We start from the raw sequence: 20,304 nt of genomic DNA on the forward strand, positions 1-20,304 counted from the left end.
GAGTCTTGACATTTCCATTCTGCACCTTTGATAGAATCTCACTGATACGTCTGCTCTATCACAGATATATTTATCGCCATATGTTGTCCAGAATCTGCTGTTTATGTTTTTTACTTTTTACAAAAGACAAAATATTTCTGTCCTCTATGGTATCGTTGAGGATGTAAATGCTTTGTGTGAATAATAGAAAAATATGAATGACAGAAAAAGTTAATCAGTCATCCATCCAGCCATTCATCTTCTTAACCACTTAGCCGATTCAGGGTTGCGGAGAGGCCTATCCCAGCTGTCAGCTGTTGAGAAGCAATCAAGTAATTTTCTGCTAATGCAGTTTTAACACCATCATAAAATAAATAGAAAAAAGTCTTCACAAAGCTTTTTGGGATAACGAAACCAAGTCCCTGTTTGTCCAAGATCAGAGGTTGTTTAAGAGAAAAAATAACCTTAGATCACATAAAGAAATGAAATTTCCATCTGGTGTCCTTTCAAAAATGCATGAAATGCTACATGTTTTGATCACTAGAAGACTGATTGTCAACTAATATTTCCTTGAGCATTAATTTATCAAGATGAAAAAAAGAAGATTTTGTCTGAGGCACAAATTTTAGATCTACTAACAGACATCGAAAGTACCACATTTGGATCGTTTATAGTTCCTAATAAAAGCCACAAATTTTTTGCATGCTACTGGAAACGAAAACACGTGAGCTTTAAATGTGCTGCTCATTGTAAATAAGAGATGTTTTTTCTCTGACCATTAGCACAAATATATTCTTAGCAGAAAATAGATGTCAAATGGAGTATTTTCACACGGCTTAAGCAGGCAAAATTCCTTCAAAGCTGAAAGCATTACATGGCCAGCAAAGCAGGTCCCCACATGGAGGGAAATTAATATCCCAGTTCAGACTGTGACAAGTTCTGCATCTCCTCAATGGATTATGATTACAGCTGGAACAAAGTCTTTGCCCAGTAGGAGGCGAATCAAATTGGCTGACAATCAGAAGAAGTAGGCACCAGAAGGAAGGGATTGAGAAGATGAACAGTTTAAAGTATTGACTGTTTACAGAGTTCCCCCACTAATGGTAGATTTCTATTAGGCTGGAGACACTTTGATCATCTGATTTTTTTTGTGTAAATGCTTTATTTTAAATGCTGCTTTTTCTTTTCCTTACATATTTCTAAATTTTAAAAAATGGTCCAGTCGCAAAAATGGAAGAACCAATTTCATCATGGTGGCAGTCCACATCTGAGACTGTGTACGTCTTCTACTTCAATTAAAACATCCTTGCAGAAGCCATTATTGACGGTGGAGTAAGAAAAAAACCCCATATCTCTTTAGATGTATGTGAAAGCCGGACTGATAGATTTGCCGTCATCTTACTCTGAAGCTATATTGATGCTGCTGCACAGAACTAAGGCTGAACACAGTGAGACATGTTTAGCCAATCAGTTAACAGTGACATTGCTATGGGAATACAAATGAGCGTTGCCTGGCAAAGCGTGCAATAGATACGCCATGTACTGGCTCGCCAGAGAGAAAGGACATGTGAATTCAGATATAATGAAATGGGGAAGATAACGTATACGGTAGAAGATAAATTGCTCTGAGGCAACTCTGGGCTAATAAAAATAAGCAATAAGGCTCAAAGTCTGGACCCAGTTTCGTTACTATAAATCCATTTGCATTTAAATTATCACGTGAGAAATCAGATTTAGGTGACGATGCACCCTGCTAACTGGCCTGGGGTGGGGGTAACCTGCATTATTCATGTCACAGCATGCTCCACTTGTTTGGATGGCAGTAATTGTTATATGATTAACCTGCTGGCTGCTCGCTTGATACATTTTCTTAAGCACCTCGCCGATGTCTGATTGTTGGAGCAAACCAATCCTTTTATCGCGGTCCTTTGCCAATAAATTCAGGGGAAAATGAAATCGAAAAACAAGTAGATACAGATACATTGAGAGAGCGCTCGCTCACCTTATTACCGTCTAAAGTGTTGGATTTCACAGCAGCCTCAACACACTTGGTACCTGGAGGGGATGCTTTCAAGGCTTTCATCACTGAAAGAAATTTCACAATGAATCCAAGTTCATTTTTCTTCTCCATAACCCATATTAAAAATTACCATGCCAACAGTTGTCATCAAAGATTCGAAGAAATCAGATTAATCTCATGGTCATGTTATGAACTCAGAATAATTAACTGTAAAAGGCTTTCGAGGAAAGAATTTCCATTACTCAGCTATGAACAGTCAGTTGTTCACCGTCAGATGCCAAGTCACAGCTCCATCGAATACGCTTCCCAAAAGAGCAATGGCTGCAAGCCAGAACACAATAAATCATGAACAAGGAATCACTCTGTACAGAGTAGCTCACAATCCTGTTAATTTTTATCTTTCACATCCAATAAAGTATACGGCTAACAAGACAATTTTAAGATGAGGCCAGGAGCAACAGCAGCTCAGCCTCTCACACTTTCACACCGTCTAGTTTTGTTAATGAGCTGTACCATCCATACCATATTGAAGTTTTCAGGCACTATGTAAAATGCTTTTTCCAAGTGCTACTTCAATACATTCTGAAACACTAATGAACCATTACTTTAATCTGCCGTCACATCACAGCGGATTTCATTTTGCCAAGCTAGGTGTGCTTTACTAATTGGTGAAGGGCTGAATGGCACCCACGGCCTGGTTGCCGCAAAAAGGTTAAAAGAAATCATACGGTCACTATCACCGACACCTAAAACGAGTCACAATGTGCCACCTAGGAAACTTTTCTGCTTTATTTTTAATTATAACAATAAACGTGGATTGTCCAGTCTAATGGCTATAAAATAATGACATCGCCTGCATTTAGACTTGGCTTTAAATCTTTTACACCAGCTTGTTTTACATACCTGGGGAAATGAAGACTGAGATGCACAAACACGAAGAGGTAAGTGCTTTTATTTTACTCTGTAGGCTTTGTTTGGTAGCTTAAATAGCAGCTAGTGGAACAACTGGTGTACCTGTGAAAAAGAACCTCATTATCTAAGGAGACAAAGAAGGTGAAGAGGGAAAGTGAAACAAGAGTGAGTCTTGGACAGGCTTGCACTCACTAGAGAGAGGCCCTAGCCTGCAAAGGCCAAATGAAATTCAGACAGCATTAAGTTGACTAGTTATGTAAGGAAAGGTGCCTACTTATGAGCCTAATACGACTGGGTGTTTTAAAAGAGGACGTGACCTGGTCTTTTAGACAGCAATACTGACAAGTTGTCTGTTACCACTGCAGAATCATTTATTTGTTGGTCCATTAACCTAGTGCACCCTGACTTACATCAAAGCTTTCTAGGACATAAAGTGAGTCTGGAAAATGCAACAGCATTAATATTTCAACATAAAAGACCATTCATAAGAGTGACAGATAGTCCCCCAAAGTCATCAGTTAAACAGGGTCTGAAGAAGCAGGGCACAGCGCAAATATCTGTCCAACTTCATTTTGTCCGTAGAGTTGTGTGGTTCTTTCCATGTTTTCAGGTGCATGAGTGCAAAAACACGACTCGGGCTGTTCATTCTCCAGTGGGTCTTCCATGTCATTGCCATCAATCAAATGCTCTGTATGTCACTTTGAATCACTATTGTAGGAAAGACGGTCCGTGCATTAACATGTCAGGGATTCTTCACTGCTAGCTGCAGGGTTTTCGGAGCGGCAGCGTCAGTTTGTCAGACAATTTGCTGCTCCGGACCAGACCAGAATATTTCAATAACTGTCCGATGGATTGACGTGAAATACTGGACAGGCATTTGTGTTCCCAGAGGAGCGAGGCTGACTTTACACATCTTCTGACATTTCCTCTACAGCAGCAGCAAGTCAAAAGAGCAAATGTTGTACGGACGATGAACTCTAATGACTTACAAATCCTAAAGCACAAACATGAGGTTGACATTTGTGATTTGGAGCTAAATGTCTATTGAACTGGTTGCTAAAAATTTTGAAAGCGTACATGCCCCGTCCTCAGGATCAAGTCCAAAAAACTGTGCTAAAGCTATGACGTAATAGAGCTGAATTATTATATTGAGTCATCAAATTTAGATGCCAAAGACAGATGGTCGTGGTGAATCCAATATCGAGATAGACCTCAAGGTAAATACTGACTTCTGCAATGAAAAGAAGATCAATTTGGAACATACATAGCAAGGTTTACAAATTAAATCCCACTCTTCTTTGTTTTTTAAAATAATTTTTGAGAGCTAAGTCTTGTAACTTAAGAGTATCATCGATCATACTGAAAGGGAAAGTACTCACAGGCAGGGTTAGGATTCAGAGTAAGTAGAAGCTATAGTCATTACTAACATGAATGACAGCTATATAGCCCAACTGTAATTGGAATGCAAGGTTTCACTCCCAGGTAATAGCCATACAAAGAGCAGGAGAGTTCAGTACACGCACTATACTGGCCCAACAGAATAATTTGAACCATAAATCAAAAATCCATGCAGCAGTTCACCTTGAAGCTCTACAGGCTTGTCTTTGCCACTTAGTGCTAAATTGTGTTAAATATGAGTTCTTGTTTTTGTATCCTACCTAAACAAGGATATACTGTAAGGATTCAAGGATGTATTATATAACAATACACAATATAAATGTGCAGCAGAGTGAATGGGGATAGTTTCAAAGGCGAGACAGTTGTTTCATTTGCGGAAATAAATTGAATGTGATCTGTTGTTCCAGTTAAGATCGACCTAAATTTCAATTTGAAAAGAGCATTTTTAACATTAGAGAAAGTCTATTAATATCTTGCAAAGAATTAATTATAAAATAAGAAAGGAATAAAACATCAGTCACAACGCTTTACCTTGATGAGTATTTGCAGAAATATGCAATCTTAAAAATTCAACAATTTCCACTGAAACCTGAATAATTACCTTAATCTGATACAGATTACCCAAGTGAGCAAGAAGAATATTATTTCAAATGGTAATGTATTTAACAAGCACCGTCATCGGACTGAATTTTAAATAGGCAATTCGTATTTAGACTTATCGTCAGTCAGCCGAATACATTATGTAGGCTCTGGCTCTGCCATAGGCAAGAGCTGGCCACCCATTTCTCCATATGACACAGAGAGATATTACTGATGGTGTTCGTCCATGGAGTACATTAGGCTTGCAAGAAATAGCAAATCTTATCTCAAGAGCAGATGTGCTGCATCAAAAAAAGGCCTTACGTTGCAAATGTGGATCCCACAAATCTAAAGTAGCACACTGAGTTTCATTGCCTTCTTATTACACCACACAGATGGATGGAAAGACAACTTTGATCCAGAGACATTGCTACAGTGCACAAACGCATGTACAGCAAGTTATTCGCAGCATTTCCAGTGTCTCCTACCACTCCATGTTGTCTTTCCCCGGACTGGATAATAACTGTTTTTCTCTTCAGCTGGATGAGGTGCGTGTGAATCTGAACAGAGCTGCGATCTGCTTTGGGCCCTGCTGTGAGTCTCTGTGGATGAGCTGTTTACTGGCGCTTTTTGTGTGGCCAGTAGGATCCCACTTAGTGTGAATGATGGCAGCTGTGAGGGTGCCTCTGGCAAGTGTGACTCCGACTATGGCTGCTCGGTCTCATGTAGAGTATAACGCCAGCTGCTCAGGCTGAGTAGCACTCCAGTGAGCACGACCGATTGTGGCTGAGGTAAGCACGTCTCTGGCGAGAATGATGCTGAACGCAGCAAGGGGTGAGCACAACCCTGACTGTACCTCACCAAAAACATCATCTTGGTGCATCTGGATGCTTGAGATTGTCACTGCATTAGTCCAACTGTGGCAAGTGCGACTGAGTTTCTGTGGAAGGCGTAAGTGCAGGCTGCTGCCACGCAAGCTGGCAAACTGGTGAGGGTGATTTTGTGATCAAGGCAGCTTTGACTGCTGGAGCAGCAAGTTATCACTCTGGTGGAGTTTGCTGGTTGGGCAGAGGCTGCGATGAACACAACAACAACAACAACAACAAGTGTGACTGCAGCTGTGGTGAATGCGACTCAGTAGAACATGGTTCAAGCTACACTATTTCAAGCACAAATGGAGTGGTGGACTGTTGGGCTCCAGCACCTTCAGTCTGGACACACACAGTTGACTATTATTGTGGTTACAAAGGTAGAAAGCATCCATTAATTTACATGTGGCCAAGATCACTTGAATTTAGTTTTAGGATAAAACCAGAGGTTAATGTAGCTATGGCAACTGACTAGAAGATAGTTATCCTGACTTTGAAACATGTAACTTAAATAACAGATACAAGTAATTCATGAAGAACACTGGCTTTAATGGTCTTGGAAAAGAACTTATCTAATGCACACCAAGGACATCTACACAGGGCTCAGTTATCACATATAACATCACTACACTTCATAATCTTTGACTGGGACTTTAATCTTAACAGAAGTAACAGCTAACCTGTTTTAAAAAAGGCTTATATATATTTTTTTCATACAGAAAGAAGACTCCTTGTACTCTTGCTTTATTCAGGGCCCCAAAATATACACAACTAACTAAAACAAAAAAAGAACAAAGTTTTTCGCCAGCTTCATAAATCTTGGACAGCACCATGGTCGTAATTTCCTGACTTGTATGGTTGCCTTCTTTTCTTTCTTTCTGATAGAAAGTAAACTTGTGAGGTTACAGTCTGGTCTTAAAACAGCAGCCAATGTTCCCAGCAAAGCTGTGAGTGCTTCCAATTCCCGAGGCACCGCTCACAATGACTAATCTTTTCACTCGTCTATCAGTTCAAAGATGTAAATGTTTCAAAGTTCATCTGCTTCACAGAATGCACCTGAGATATACATAGTAATCGTACTATCAGCATTATGGAAAATGACAGTATAAAACACCGCTATTTCTGTCTACATTACCTAACATCATCAAAATTAAATATAGCTTCTACGTGTAATTCTTAATAACACTCAAAAAACCCATCGCAACAAAAACGATATCGTGATTGAGCGTGATTTTCCGCTCCTTCCTTCCTGCCTGCATTATTTGGTTACTGCAGCTTACTGCAGTCAGTCCGTGTAAGGTCACACCGCTTTAGTCTTTTGCTTTCAACACTGAGCAATCTAATTCACAAAAGCAGCCTTTTATCATGAAAAGTACTTAAAAAACATTTGCTGCAAAGTGGTATTTACCCATCAATAGAAAAATCCAGCTAAGCACAGAAACATTCAATCAATTAGTCAAGTGGCAAACAATAATTGTAAGCATTGATTACTTGGCATTTTTTAAATTATAGCTCAGTAGCTGCATTTGAATTGACGTGCATCTTGAGTACATACAATTTATTTTTGTGCCCTCTCTCTGAATAGACTTCAAGGCCAGCAAAACTCCCAACAATGGCTTCCAGTGAGTTTGTATTCACTAAAGCTCCCCTGCTCTTTTTTCCTGCTTTCCTCATCCATAATTGAAAACTTTTAGACTTACTTCTTGAAAACTCTGACCGTAACTCGTCACACAACACTAAACACAGACCACTGGGCAGTTTATTGTGTGTGTGTGTGTGTGTGTGTGTTGCAGGTAAAATTCAAGTCAACTACATAAAAAAAAAAAATAGGAGTGAGCTCATGAGGGCAGGAACGGGCAATATTAAGAGAAAAAGACGGCATTCTTTTTTATGATACGCAAGCTTCCAATTTCACTTCATCCTCATTTTTTTTCTACTGAAAATGTAATAAACCTGACTAACATCTGAATAAGCATGTCATGTCATCCAAATACTTGTGCAATACACAAATGTATAGAATAAGAGACGAAGCCTTTGTTTCAATAATAATTACGAAACTATAGTCAGTTAATAAATATGAAGAGGATAGCTCAAAAGGTCTGAAATTTGAAAATGCAGGTTTAAAAAACATAAACATTCTGCATTAAAATCTACAATATACAGCAAGCTGTGGGTAGAGAGAACCGGTGAGGCGATACATTAATGATTGACTAGATGACTCAAAATAGCCAGTATATCTGTGGTTACTGTGTGGGAAGGACCTGGCAAAAAGGAGCAGTATGTTATGGAGGTTATGGGCTTGTTCATAGGCATTGGTATTCACAATGACGAGGAAAGACAGACCTCAAAAGGTTCTGTAGCTTCAGTCTTGATGCCAGATAACATAGTGCACCTTTAGAGCTCTTTTCAGTCCAGACTTAGGCAGCGTGTTGACCTTTCACATGGAAGCATGTGAAAGGTCAACAGCACATTAGATATGGATGCTTTTGGCTCACTGGAGTATGTGATTCATAGAACTTCATGGCAATAAAATATAATGTGTCAGAGGTGTTCTATTGGATTGAGGACAGGTGAGCCTGGTGGCTAGTCAATGGTATCCATTCCAGGAACTGTTTGCACTCACCATAAGAGGACAGGCACTGTCATGTACCAGGAGGACCCCGGGACCCAGAGCACCAGGTAGGATGTGTAGGGACTGACAGTGGATCCAAGATTACATCCCAAAATGTAATGGCAGTCACAGGGCTGTGGCCCAGCCTATAGAGGTCTGTGTCCCTTCATGGATATACCTTCCCACACTACCACTGTCCCACCATCAAACCGGTCATGTTACCACGTCCTCTCTGGACCCTTTTTTGTCTGTCACATGTGCTCACGGTGAACCTGCATTTATCTGTGAAAAGAACAGGGCACCAATGGTGGGCCTGTCAGTTCTTCTATTTTCTGGCGAATGCTAATTGAGCGTCAGGATGCTGGGCAGAGAGCACAGAAACCAATGGAGGATGTTGTGCCCTCAAGTCACCATGTTTGTGATTTTTTTTTTTTTGTCAGACACATTTACATCAATGGTCTGCTGGACATTGTTGCGTAGGGCTCTGACAGTGCTCATCCTGTTCCTTTTTGTACAAAGGAGCAGATTGCAGTCCTGCTGATGGGTTAAGGACCTTCTGTCCAGCTCTCCTAGAGTAACTGTCTGTCTCCTGGAATCGCTTCCATGTTCTTGAGACTTCGCTGGGAGCCACACCAAACCTTCTGGCGATGGCATGTATTGTGCCAGACTACCTGTAGAGCCTCTGTACGGTCCAGGCATCACCTTATGCCACCGGTAGTTACACTGACCCTAGCCAAGTGCAAAACTAGAACAGTCTGAACAGTCAAAAAAGATGTGGAGGGAAAAAATGTCAATGGCCTCCACCTTTAAAACTATTTCTGTTTTGTGATTATTTCATTGTTGCCCCTCTAGTGGACATGTTTTTAATTTCATTAACACCAAAGTAGCTGAAACTGATTAACAAACCCCTCTGCCAACTCTATCCCACAAGTTTAACTGTGAATATGCATCAACAGCCCCAATTTGCTTAGACAATATCTTGAGAGGAAGCTGTACCTGGAAGAAACCTTTGCAGGCACAAGGAGAACAGGAGAAAAGTCCGCCTGGTGGGGTTTGAACCAGGAACCCTCTAGGGATGAGGCAACAGTGTCCTCTCCACCACTGTGCCACCCAGTTAAGACAACAGAATCATTGAGCTATATAATTCCACTGACAGAAAATGTACTGCATCTTTGCAGGACTGCCAGCTCTTCCTATTTTAAACACGTAGCAGAAATGACCACGTTATCTGGGGGTCACTCACGACAGGTTTTACAGGAGGACAGAATCACCACAGCAAGTCATTCTGTCCTCCCAGGGAACTGTGTTCACATTCTTGGCAAGAAGTCAGGCCTATTCAAGGTGGGCGTCTCAATCCAGCAAAGTTGTCACCTTGCCTGTCTGCGGTTTTCATTGATATGTGTCGAGGCAAAGCCAAGGTCTGACTCCACAGCTCAGGGACATTACAGTGGTATTCTTGCTGATTACAGAAAAACATCATCTTTTCATCATCTTTTCCACAGTTGGGTTTGCTACTCACATTTGTGCACATCGTGTGTTAAAGGCTTTGTTTTATATAAATATCACTACCCTCCCATCACTCTTAGAGGACAAACTGACACTGCTGACAGCTGGGATTGCTGTTTGTATAGCCCTAGTTTCACAGTGAATAACCCTTCACAGGTCTCTCCTTTGGCTCTTGTATAAAGGTTTCATAAAAGTGTTTTTAGTGTAGTATATATTTTTTATGCAAGATGCACTATCACATCAATAAAAGCTTGTGGCAGGCTGCAACCAAACAGCGAAAACCTGAGATATAAAAGATTTTGTTTTTGATGTATATTGTGTCTACAATGCACTTTCATGGGCAAATACAAAATCTAATAAAGTGGCACTGTCTCTTGATAAAAGTGCTTGTTAAGCCATAACATTTTAGAAAATCCATGCTTGCTTTTTTGTTGCCTCTCAGTAAGTTTTGAATATTTATAGCTGCAATAAAAAACACAGCAAAATGATCTTTCAAATATCTAGATAGCATTTTAAGTGCTCACAATGACTGCTTTAATATTGCAGCGCCTGCTTTGTCTAAGCTGCTTGAAAGCTTTTCACTAAAGTGAAAGGACAGGAGCATCCCCTCTGTTTTACCATCTCACTGGACGCCTGTTTTAGCATTGATTTTTTTTAGAGCTCCTAATGTTTAGTAGTCTTTGAATGACCTAGCCCTGGCTTGTCTCTGAACTTAAGCTGCCTTATGGCTCGGTGTGCAGCCTGAAATCCTCAGACAGCAGCAACCTGACAGTTTTTCTGTCAAGGTTAAAGACTAAAGGTGACCATGCTGTTGTTGTCAGAGCTCCGAAAACTTATGAGCCACTTTCCAGCAAGATCATGTCACAATTACAGCTTTTTTCTTAAAAAAAAAAAAAAATCATCTTTGATATTTATTCTTCTTGCATCCCTGCTGCTTTGACGGCTCTCGGGATGTCGCATTTCTTATCCCTAAATGACTCCCTTTTTTTAAGGCATTTATGTTTGTCAGGCATTATAACCTAGACTAACAAATTTCCTGTGGCGAATGGCGAGAAATCTCATAGTCACAGTTGTTGACAGGAACACTTTATGTTGTAATATAAACTGTAAAATCCCCTTTTGCATCTTAAAGATATGTTTCAGCAGCTATAATGACACCTACTCTATGTTTGTGCACGGCAATGCAACAGTGATGTAAAATAATCTGTGAAGAATACATTTTTACTGTGCGGTACCTGGTGTAATACAGTGTGGGCTTAGATGACATGAAGGCGGCCAAAAGCTACACACATTAAATAAAACCAGACACAATCATCTGGCAGTTTGTGATAAAAAACAATAAACACTATGGTTTCAGAGAGCAAAAAGACAAACTGTCTGCATGCAAATATGCTTTGAATCACATAGAAATCTCTACAGTACTTTGCATAGACTATGTCTTAAAGGGACAGTTCACGGTGCCAAAATGATTTACATATTTTCCCCTCGCCTTTAGCGCCATTTATCCATCGAGATTGTTTCGCTGCAATTTGCCCAGTTTTGGGTCTATCTGTTGTACAGATATAATGGGATGTGATGGCAGTTGCTTGGGGAGCTCAAAGCACCAAAAAGTTACATTTTTAAAAACTCAGCAACAACGTCTCTTTCCAGAAATCTTGACCTAGTTTCTCAAAAGACCACAAAGTTGCAGTGAGTACTTTCATGTATAAACTACTGAACTACAACACTTTTGCAAACAATATTGCTCTGGAGAAGAAAGCAATCATCAACCAATGACAAGATGCTCATGCTTCGACTACTCTGACAGGATGTAAATGATGAGTGTGTCTTCTTTGACTGAGCTTTAATGTTAGCTAAGTGTAAGCTCTGCTTGACTGCCAGATGTAGCTCCATTTAAATAAAATAGTTCTCACATGAAACCACCCATGGAAAGGTTTGTGGACTTTTTGAGAACCTTGATCATAATTTCTAAAAAACAGATATTACTGCAGTTGTTGCTTCTTTTTTAAAAACTTACGAACACCACAAAAACATGGCACCCAGTTCCATTATAGTCTCCTCAATAGGGCAACACACACCAAAACAAGCTACAGAGACAGGCAGAGACAGGCTACAGAAAAGAATAATGTATATTGGACAGTGAGATGGCTGTGTGAAAACGTCATGAAAACTTTTGAAAATGGATGATAAGTAAAGATTTACTCTTCAACTTTGTTATGAGTTTTGATTAGTCGCTACCTAAATAATGTTTTACATATTACTCCACATTTAATGCAATAAATTACTTAATTACTCAGCAGAAAAAGTCATTTGTTACACTAGTCATTGGATTACTTACACATTACTGCATTATTTAAGTATTAGTTGATATATCTGATTTTTTAAAGGACCAAATATCGGTATAACTTTTAAAAATCTTATATCAGTCGGGCTATATATTCTTGATAAATCAAATTTTAGTGACACCTGAATGAAGCACGCTGTATCTTAAAGCCCAAGATGTCATCTTAAAACTGCTTGTTCTGCAACTCGAAGGTATTTTACTACCACACTAAACACAGGCAAAAGAATTAAGTGAGAGGATAAAATACTACTGTTTTCCATGCTATTCAATATTCCAGCTGAGACCTACAGTAAGTGTTATCTTAAGGGCAGTGCCAAGCCTCGAGTCAGCGAAGGGTTAGATAAAACGTCTGTGGGTCATTTGCACGTACACATTTTTGGTAGATAATATGAAGCCATTTAAATTGGTTCAAAGCCCAAACTCAACAGGCACCATCTAGATGAAAGGGCACAGTCAGATTTTGCCCTTGCTCTTGTGTGTTTGATTATTCTGCTTTTATTTTTTATTTTTTATTTAACAGCTCAGTCAAAAATATGCATAAAAGGACTGCCAGTAGAATTACAGCAGCAAACACCAGGATGTTACATAATAATGAACAAACGTGCATGCCCCTCACATTGATCTCTTGTATCTTGATGTTCCACACACAGTCCCACTTGATACAGTAAAAAAATAGTCAAATACTTAAATATAATACTTAAAAGAAAGAAAGAAAGAAAGAAAGAAAGAAAGAAAGAAAGAAAGAAAGAAAGAAAGAAAGAAAGAAGAGACAATTAAAGCATCTCTCTCTCACCCCTCAGGACCTTTGGTTCCCAATAATCCCCACTATCTTCAGCCGAAAACACTATGTTACCAGGGCAACAGCTGCATTGATGGTGTAGCTTCATGGAAGCGTGTGTGACAAAAGCGGTACCTGAAGCATCACACTTATAATTGCAATCAAGGCAGACCTGTGGCAGAGATGACTGGGGCTGAATTATTTCTGTGTCTCTAAGTGTGTGGTTTAAATTCCATACATGCACGACAGGAGACAAGAACTAGTGTGCAAGAAATTTATGTAGTCATGTAAATCTTTGCCCGTGTGCCTCCACTCCCTCTGCACACATTACACTTCACTGCATTTTTTACCAAGCACCTTGATTCATGAAAAGTACACTTGCCGTCTTTGCCAATAACCTTTAAGCAATGTTTCTCAGCTTATCTGGATCATAACCAAAAATCAGGCTACTCAATGTCTTTGCTTTAAAAAGCCAAAAATACCTTTTAGTCGACTGCCAGCCTCGATCAAAAGCCCCGATTTAATACTTTAAATCCCTTCCACTGATAGATGATGAAATAAATGCATGACTTAGGTAATTTCTTAGCGGACACACGCATTTTTAAAGTTATAAAGAAAGAAAGTATCCTTCTTTAAACACCATTTCAGATCCTGAATGTCTATAACAATCGCTGACATTTTATGAGTATCTCAGGACCTGCAAAGACAGTCTGCCTCTCAGGAACAGGCGGTCCCAATATGAAGCTTTAGGCTCTTAGAAGATTCTGACATTTGAAAGATTTGACTGTCAATCTTAAAGGTCATTGACAGTGTGAAAGACGCGTGGGGTTTTGAAGAGTGGGTGAAAATAAGTCAGAGCAAGGTGACGCTATATGTTATACAACCTTCAGCTTCTTATGCATTCAAGTCCTTAAATGACAATTTTATTCCAGGGATTACAGCATACAGATTATATAGAGACTCCAAAGCTGAAGAACGTTTCATTTAACTGTAACTGTGTGCCTGACACAGACTTCATTTGGGTGCACTGCTCAGATAAATTAAAGATCACTCATTTGAATGTTTTGTGTTTTTAGTATTTTCTCTGTCTTGTTGGCCGGGTTGCTGTTGCAGCTGTCCTGATATCATTCGAATATTTCCTCAGAGAAACATACTCCAACTTCAGCATCTTTGACTGCAGCTGGTGATAGCGATCCTCCACTCATAGTTGGAGAGCCACTTTAAGGCCAACCTGCAGCAGATGGGTGAACTGTGGCGAATATCATCACCAGCTGCAGTCCAACATGGTGGAGGTGGAGTCCATCCACAAGATAAGAGACTCACTGGAGAGGCAGCTGATTATATTGATTTGTTGTGCGTACATCTATATCCACCACCCCACCCCACCAGTACAAATCCATTCAGCTGGAAACACTGAAAAAAATAATGAATTCATTAAAGATAGAAGTGTACCGAATCCTGCAACATGCTGAATGTTCGTCTAAAGGTTATCTTAGCCTTTATGAAAAACGGCTGAATTGAAAGAAAAAGAAATCATCCAAAAAATAAAACATCATGTCTGACCTCTGATGATCTAACAAGAAAAGTTGGAATTGTTGTTGGCGCGTTGCGCAACTACAGTTCGGGCTCCTGCAGTCTTTTATCAAACAGCAGATGATAATTTGCTCTGCTCATAATGCACTTGTTGAAAATGCTTTATGCAGCCTTGGCAGGCGGTTCTCTACTTCCTAAATAAATGACTGGGATTTGCGTTCCACACATGATCATCCTCGTCAGGACTGTTCTGTCTCAGCCAAAAATACAGTAATAAAAGTCACCGCACTGGCGGAGGCTTTAACATAAACTACATTTAAAGGAGCAACTGCTCGCAGGGTGAAAATCAGTGACAATCATGGGAATTAGCATAAATCAGCGGGCGTCTGGTGGTAACGTTATTCCTGTGTGAACGGAGCTTCTGTGATTAATCGTCTCTCGTGCACAGAAATGGGGAAATGATTGGATCTCACATTAAGGGAAAAAGACTAAGGCAAGTGCAATTCTTGGAAGCTCCAAGTATGCAGACAAAGAAAAAGAAAGTTAAGACAAAAGAAGTCAGCAGCTTCAACATACTGCATTTCTTGACTTCATCGAAAACAACAACATTAGGCTTTTCCTGGATGAGGAGAGCATCCAGAATCTGTGTGCTAACCCTGCTCTGCCTTCCCATGGTCCTGCTTTGCTCCACCTCTCATCATCACTGTCACTCTGTGGAGCCAAGCTGTAAAATTTCCCCTCAGAGCTTATTGGTCGTGACTGACACTGTCCTGGTCGAGGTTTCGGTGTATGTGGATGGCTCTGATGATTACCTCTTGTCAGCTGTTATCATTATCATTCTCTGAGCGTTGCATCATGCCTGACTCCTGTGCCCACTTGACCTGTGTGGTGGAACCTCAGAACACACTGCCATCTCAAAAACAAGACTAACTTGTACGGAAATTCAGTGAAGTGGAGGGTAACGCCATTATTTATGCAGGAATTATTTTCTTTCTGCTCACAAAATACAAACTCACAATTATATATGTATATATATGTATATATATGTATATACATATATATAAATATAAACACTTATACTACTTTTCCCTGGGAGCCATTACCCCCATTTATTTTCTAATCACTCAAGATACTTTGCATTTTTACTGCATCACGTCTTACGGTGCCTCGAGTAACAATAATGCAAATCCCTGCAACAGTCTGCCTCTGTCTTTTATTTGCCTGCATCTGCACGCTGAATCCCAACAATAGCAATTACAAAACAGATTCTCTAATCACTTCAGATGCGACGGGTTCACACAAGTCTCACACAAGCACGGCACATCCATCTGTAGCTCTCGGATGAGACAGCACCTTCTCCTTCAAACAAAATCTGCTCTGGCTGACACATTCCCTGCTGGACAATAAATCTGAGTTTACTTCCTTTTTCACCACACACCCATGCACTGCGAAAAGGGTTCTGTGTGTGTGCGGAGACTCTCTCTCCGTATGTCTCAACAGATGAAGAAACTGGCTGAGAAAAGTCATTTACTTGTGGTCACACTCACGGGCGTCATCGCATTACGAGCCCTGTAGCGTGCAAGACTGAGAGCCGGATGACTGTGCATCAGATCAAAACATGAGGTGTGGTAGGAAGAAAAAAAACATTCATGCATGATGTTGCAGAGGAGCAAACGCCTGAAAAAACGTGGCAACATCAGGGTGAGGGAGGGAAAGGATGAGCACCATTCAGTGCTGTGCTTGAGCGACGCCTCCCAGGTCTGGCAATTAAAACCAGCTCCTGGCCTCTGACACAGGCTGGATTCAAGCGTGGAAAAGATGAATGCAAGGATTCATGCAGGTGTACCACAGCTCTTCCTGACGTGTGTCTGCATATGGAGCCTGCTTGTTAACCTTTTCACCGTGACACTAAAAAAAAAAGACATGCAGGAGCAGATGTCTGAAAAGGTGCCACACTGTCTATTACAAAAAAGGAAAAGATCAGAACCAAAGGACTACCCTGTCAGGGACTCCATTCAGCACTCTGACAGCATGGATACCATTTGTTGTCACCCTTGTCTCAGGCAGCAAACAAACAGGAGATGCAAATTCTCTAATTGTGTCTTGTTTGTGTGTGTTGACCCAATTTCACATGATTTTAAAGAGGGGCTGGGATTGCTGGATTTACTTGTGCACTTGGGAAGCTCATGTCATTATTACATTTGCATCATTCCAGCTGGACATCGCTCAGCATGTGCGCCCACTGACACTCCATAAGCTACACCACGCGTGGCTAACTGACAGAGAGGATGACGAAAGAGATAGTCGTGTTCCCTCTCGTGTTGCGCTACGGCAAAAGCACACAACTACGCCGAATTTAAATGATTAAGAGCAAGAAAATCGTTTAAATAAGAAATAAAAAACGCGCATGCACATGGAACTGTTTTTCCACTGTCGTCATCTCTTAATCTGCTTTTTTTTTTGGTAAACTTGTCAGTCCCGGTGAATTAAAGAAAAAAAAAAATACTGATATTAATAAAAGACAAACCGCAGTGGTGTTTATTTCACTGGCGGTGGAGTTGAGACCCTTCGCTTTAATGGAAGACGGTTTTTAATCCAAGGTTAAGTTAGCCTGTGCTCAACAGTCTTGTCACAGGTTGCGGTAGCTCGTTCCGAACACGATTCCCAGCACGCGGGGTCAAAGCACGAGCCCGGAGTTCCTGTGCAGGTGCGGCTTTTTTTTTCCTTCTTTTTTTTAATCATTACCAGAAACGTCTCGCGCGTCTTCACCGCTAATTGCCCATTAAGGGAAAGTAACAGCCGCTCAAGCAGTAGTGTCGCATTGTGCTGCTATTTTGACTGTCCTTAGAAGTCGACCTAAGCTTTTAAATAAACAAACAAATAAATAAAATTCAACCACCCCTGTGACAGGTGTATGTCCACAAAAACAACCCCCTCACATTTGTTGCTTACTACTTTAATTCGCGGGCGAAATCGTCTTGGTTGAGCAGAGCCAGAGCTAGTCGCATGCAAGCCCCGCATCCCCCTCACCGTGCATCCTTTCCACTTCAGCATGCGAGGGGAGACCTGTTAAACCATCAATTATACTGCGGTAGCTACACAAACAGCAGTTGTTGCATGTGAATGAAACATTGCCGCTGAGCCCATTTGCAACCGTCTCCGGCAATTATCCTGCCGGCGACGTGTGCGAGATCTTAACAAGAAGAAGAAGAAGGAAAAAAATCGCATCACAGAAGACACAGCAGAGGTAATGACTAATAATAAGAAAAATAACAACAGTCTCACCAGCAGCAATGAGGATGATGTTCCTGCTGTTGTGTGTGTGTGTGTGTGTCTTCTCTCTCTCTCACTCCTGGCTTTCCTTGGAGTTGATGAGGTTCTGCCGTTTGGTCCGACTGATTTCTCCCTCAGCTGTTACCGGCCACTGGATTTGGATAATTTTTCTCTTTCTTTCTTTTTTTTAATCCAGCGGTGAAATAACGGGGGGAAGCGGCGTCCTCTCGCAGAGCTCTGCCCTCTTCAAACTAACCTTCCCGCCCCCTCCTTCTGCCCATCTCAGATTGGCGCTGGGCGGGAGGGGCAAACCTTGAACCCGGGGGCTGGTTTAGGAGGGGTGATCTGTCGCGCTGATCAAATCCCGCGTGGATGTTTGCGGGAGGGCTCACTGTTAACTGATCAGCTCGTCACTGATCTTCCCGACAGCTGGAAGGGGGCTCTCCCCCCCAGCCCCCCAAAACACACACCGCCCCCCACCGCCCCTCTTGTGCAGTTATTGCACAGCAACCTCCCAGGCGAGAGGCAGCAGTGAGTGGGCCCACTTACTCCGGCGGATTGAGCACTGACGCAGGTGCCCAAGGTCCAACCGCGACAGACAAGAGATGCCAAGCCTAAGAGCTGCTGCTGACAGTGATACAGCAATCTCATCTGAGTCATTGCAGTGGTAGGAAATGGGAGCAGATCATCCCCACTCTGTGACCTTGGAGGGGGGATGTTGTGGTCTGATCAAGGAGTGGAGATGGGAAAAATCTGGGCAAGGCAGTAGGAACACAAGACGTCTCAACCTCTGTTTGAACAAAGTGCCCTTTTTGCATGGCGCGTAATGCCACCTCTAACCTCTGCTCAGTCAGCAGCAAATAGTACAAGACTGCTCTTGTACTCTGCAACTCCCGGGTGTGCCGTGCCATACACAAATCTGTCAAGAACAGACAAAACTGCTGCAAGTGACCTGCCAGTGAAGCCTGCATTTTAAGTCTGCAGGCGATATAAGAACCTTTTTTTTCACAGTTCACAGTACAAATCCGCACACTTCTGTATTTCTGTCAATAAAAAAGACCACAAATTGTGCCTCCTGTCAGTCTTCATCTACTATCTGTTGCTTACATCAACTGTGCAAAATGGAAACAGTGCAACACCAAGTCAACAAATTGTTATTATTATTATTTTTTAAACGAAATACACTACACAAACTTTCACTACATCCACCACTGCTTTCCTGGAAAGAGGGGAATTCCTCGCTGTGTGGTCCAGCCTAAGGCATCTCGCATCTTGTCCCTAATTAGGTTTCGTTGAAAGGCTTTTCTCCCCGCTCTCACTGGGGGTCTAAGGTTGGGGTGGTGTGCCTTTTTCATTTATCATTTTCATTTATTGTTTCATTGTGAAGCCCTTCGAGACTGTAATTGTAATTAGAGGCTGTAATAAACTTGATTTGCTGGGAGCTGCTGTGGGCGAGGGGAAGGAGAAGGAGAGAGAGGTGCTGGCCAGTTCTTCAAAGGAGCATGTGAGCTGAGGAGAGAGAGCGCTGGTACAGGATCCAGGCTGCTTCTCAGCCACGCATCCCAGAGCTATAACGTTCCCCACTCGGGTGTCTACATCACGGACGCCACAAGCCGCGGAAGCTTGTTTGTTTGTTTTATGTGCGCGTAAGAGTCGACGCCTCGCATAAAAGGGGACCAGCCGAGAACATTTCACATCTGCTTCACTTCTTTCCCACGGCGATAAAATGAATTGAGCACAATGTGCCATTTCCATGCTTTCTGCAGTTACCAAGTGCTTTATAGTTCGCCTTATTTCCCTCCCCCCAAAAATTCCTTGAGCCGGCATAATCATGTCCTCCAGCTAATAATTATAAACTCTGGAAAGACCGACACTGAGGTGTGTGTGTGCGTCTGGGCTGCTTTTCTTAATTAGTCGGACAAAGATGAATCAGCCTTTTTTTCTTTTGGGGGGGGGGGTATGCAGAAATAGGACCACAGTGTATTTAAAAATAGATTTGACATGTTTTGTGTCATTTAAAGAGGAGTCACTGTCCATAGTTTAGTCGCAATTTAGTAACTCTCATTGCTTGATAACAACAGCTTCTGGGGTCACCCTGAATGTGGCACTTGTGCCTCAAGAGGTGCTGCTGGCCTAAAAGTCTGCTCTCAGCATCCCATGTGAAGGATGTGAATGTACATAGCCAATATGAATATGTTGTTAAGCTGTCTCATTGTTACATCCAACCCTTTGCCGCACCTAATGAGTGTGACCTTTTAGACATTTCGTATTCTCGAATATGAGTCTCCATGCTGTGTTTTTTCTACAATAATGATCTCATACTGAAAATTCAGGCAAAGGTGGCTCACTTTCCATTACGCCGTGTGGATGTGTGTGTATATGTAGCCAGGTCTGAGCCACAGGTGCACAGGTTTTCAGAGGCTCCGGTAAACAAGTGATTTGTGGAACCTGATGGCTTTGCTGTCATGAAGATGGAGCAGGGTGTTGTGTTCTTGCAGATGT

At 41.5% G+C, this 20,304-nt stretch overlaps 1 protein-coding gene across 2 annotated transcripts in view; it reads right to left on the reverse strand.

The window, feature by feature from the left end:
* Positions 1-18,437, reverse strand: part of gabra3 (gamma-aminobutyric acid type A receptor subunit alpha3) — a 104,167-nt gene extending 85,730 nt beyond the window's left edge. Inside the window, exon 1 of one of the 2 annotated variants that reach the window (XM_005931930.3) lies at positions 17,815-18,437. The gene's annotated coding sequence lies outside the window, so the exon portion shown is untranslated. The remainder of the gene's footprint in view (positions 1-17,814) is intronic. The other variant, XM_005931931.3, reaches the window with a different exon arrangement.
* Positions 18,438-20,304: the final 1,867 nt, after the last annotated feature.

The sequence above is a fragment of the Haplochromis burtoni genome, unplaced genomic scaffold, assembly GCF_018398535.1.
Source record: "Haplochromis burtoni strain Fernald_Lab_line unplaced genomic scaffold, NCSU_Asbu1 Contig_152, whole genome shotgun sequence".
Classification (NCBI taxonomy): Eukaryota; Metazoa; Chordata; class Actinopteri; order Cichliformes; family Cichlidae; genus Haplochromis; species Haplochromis burtoni.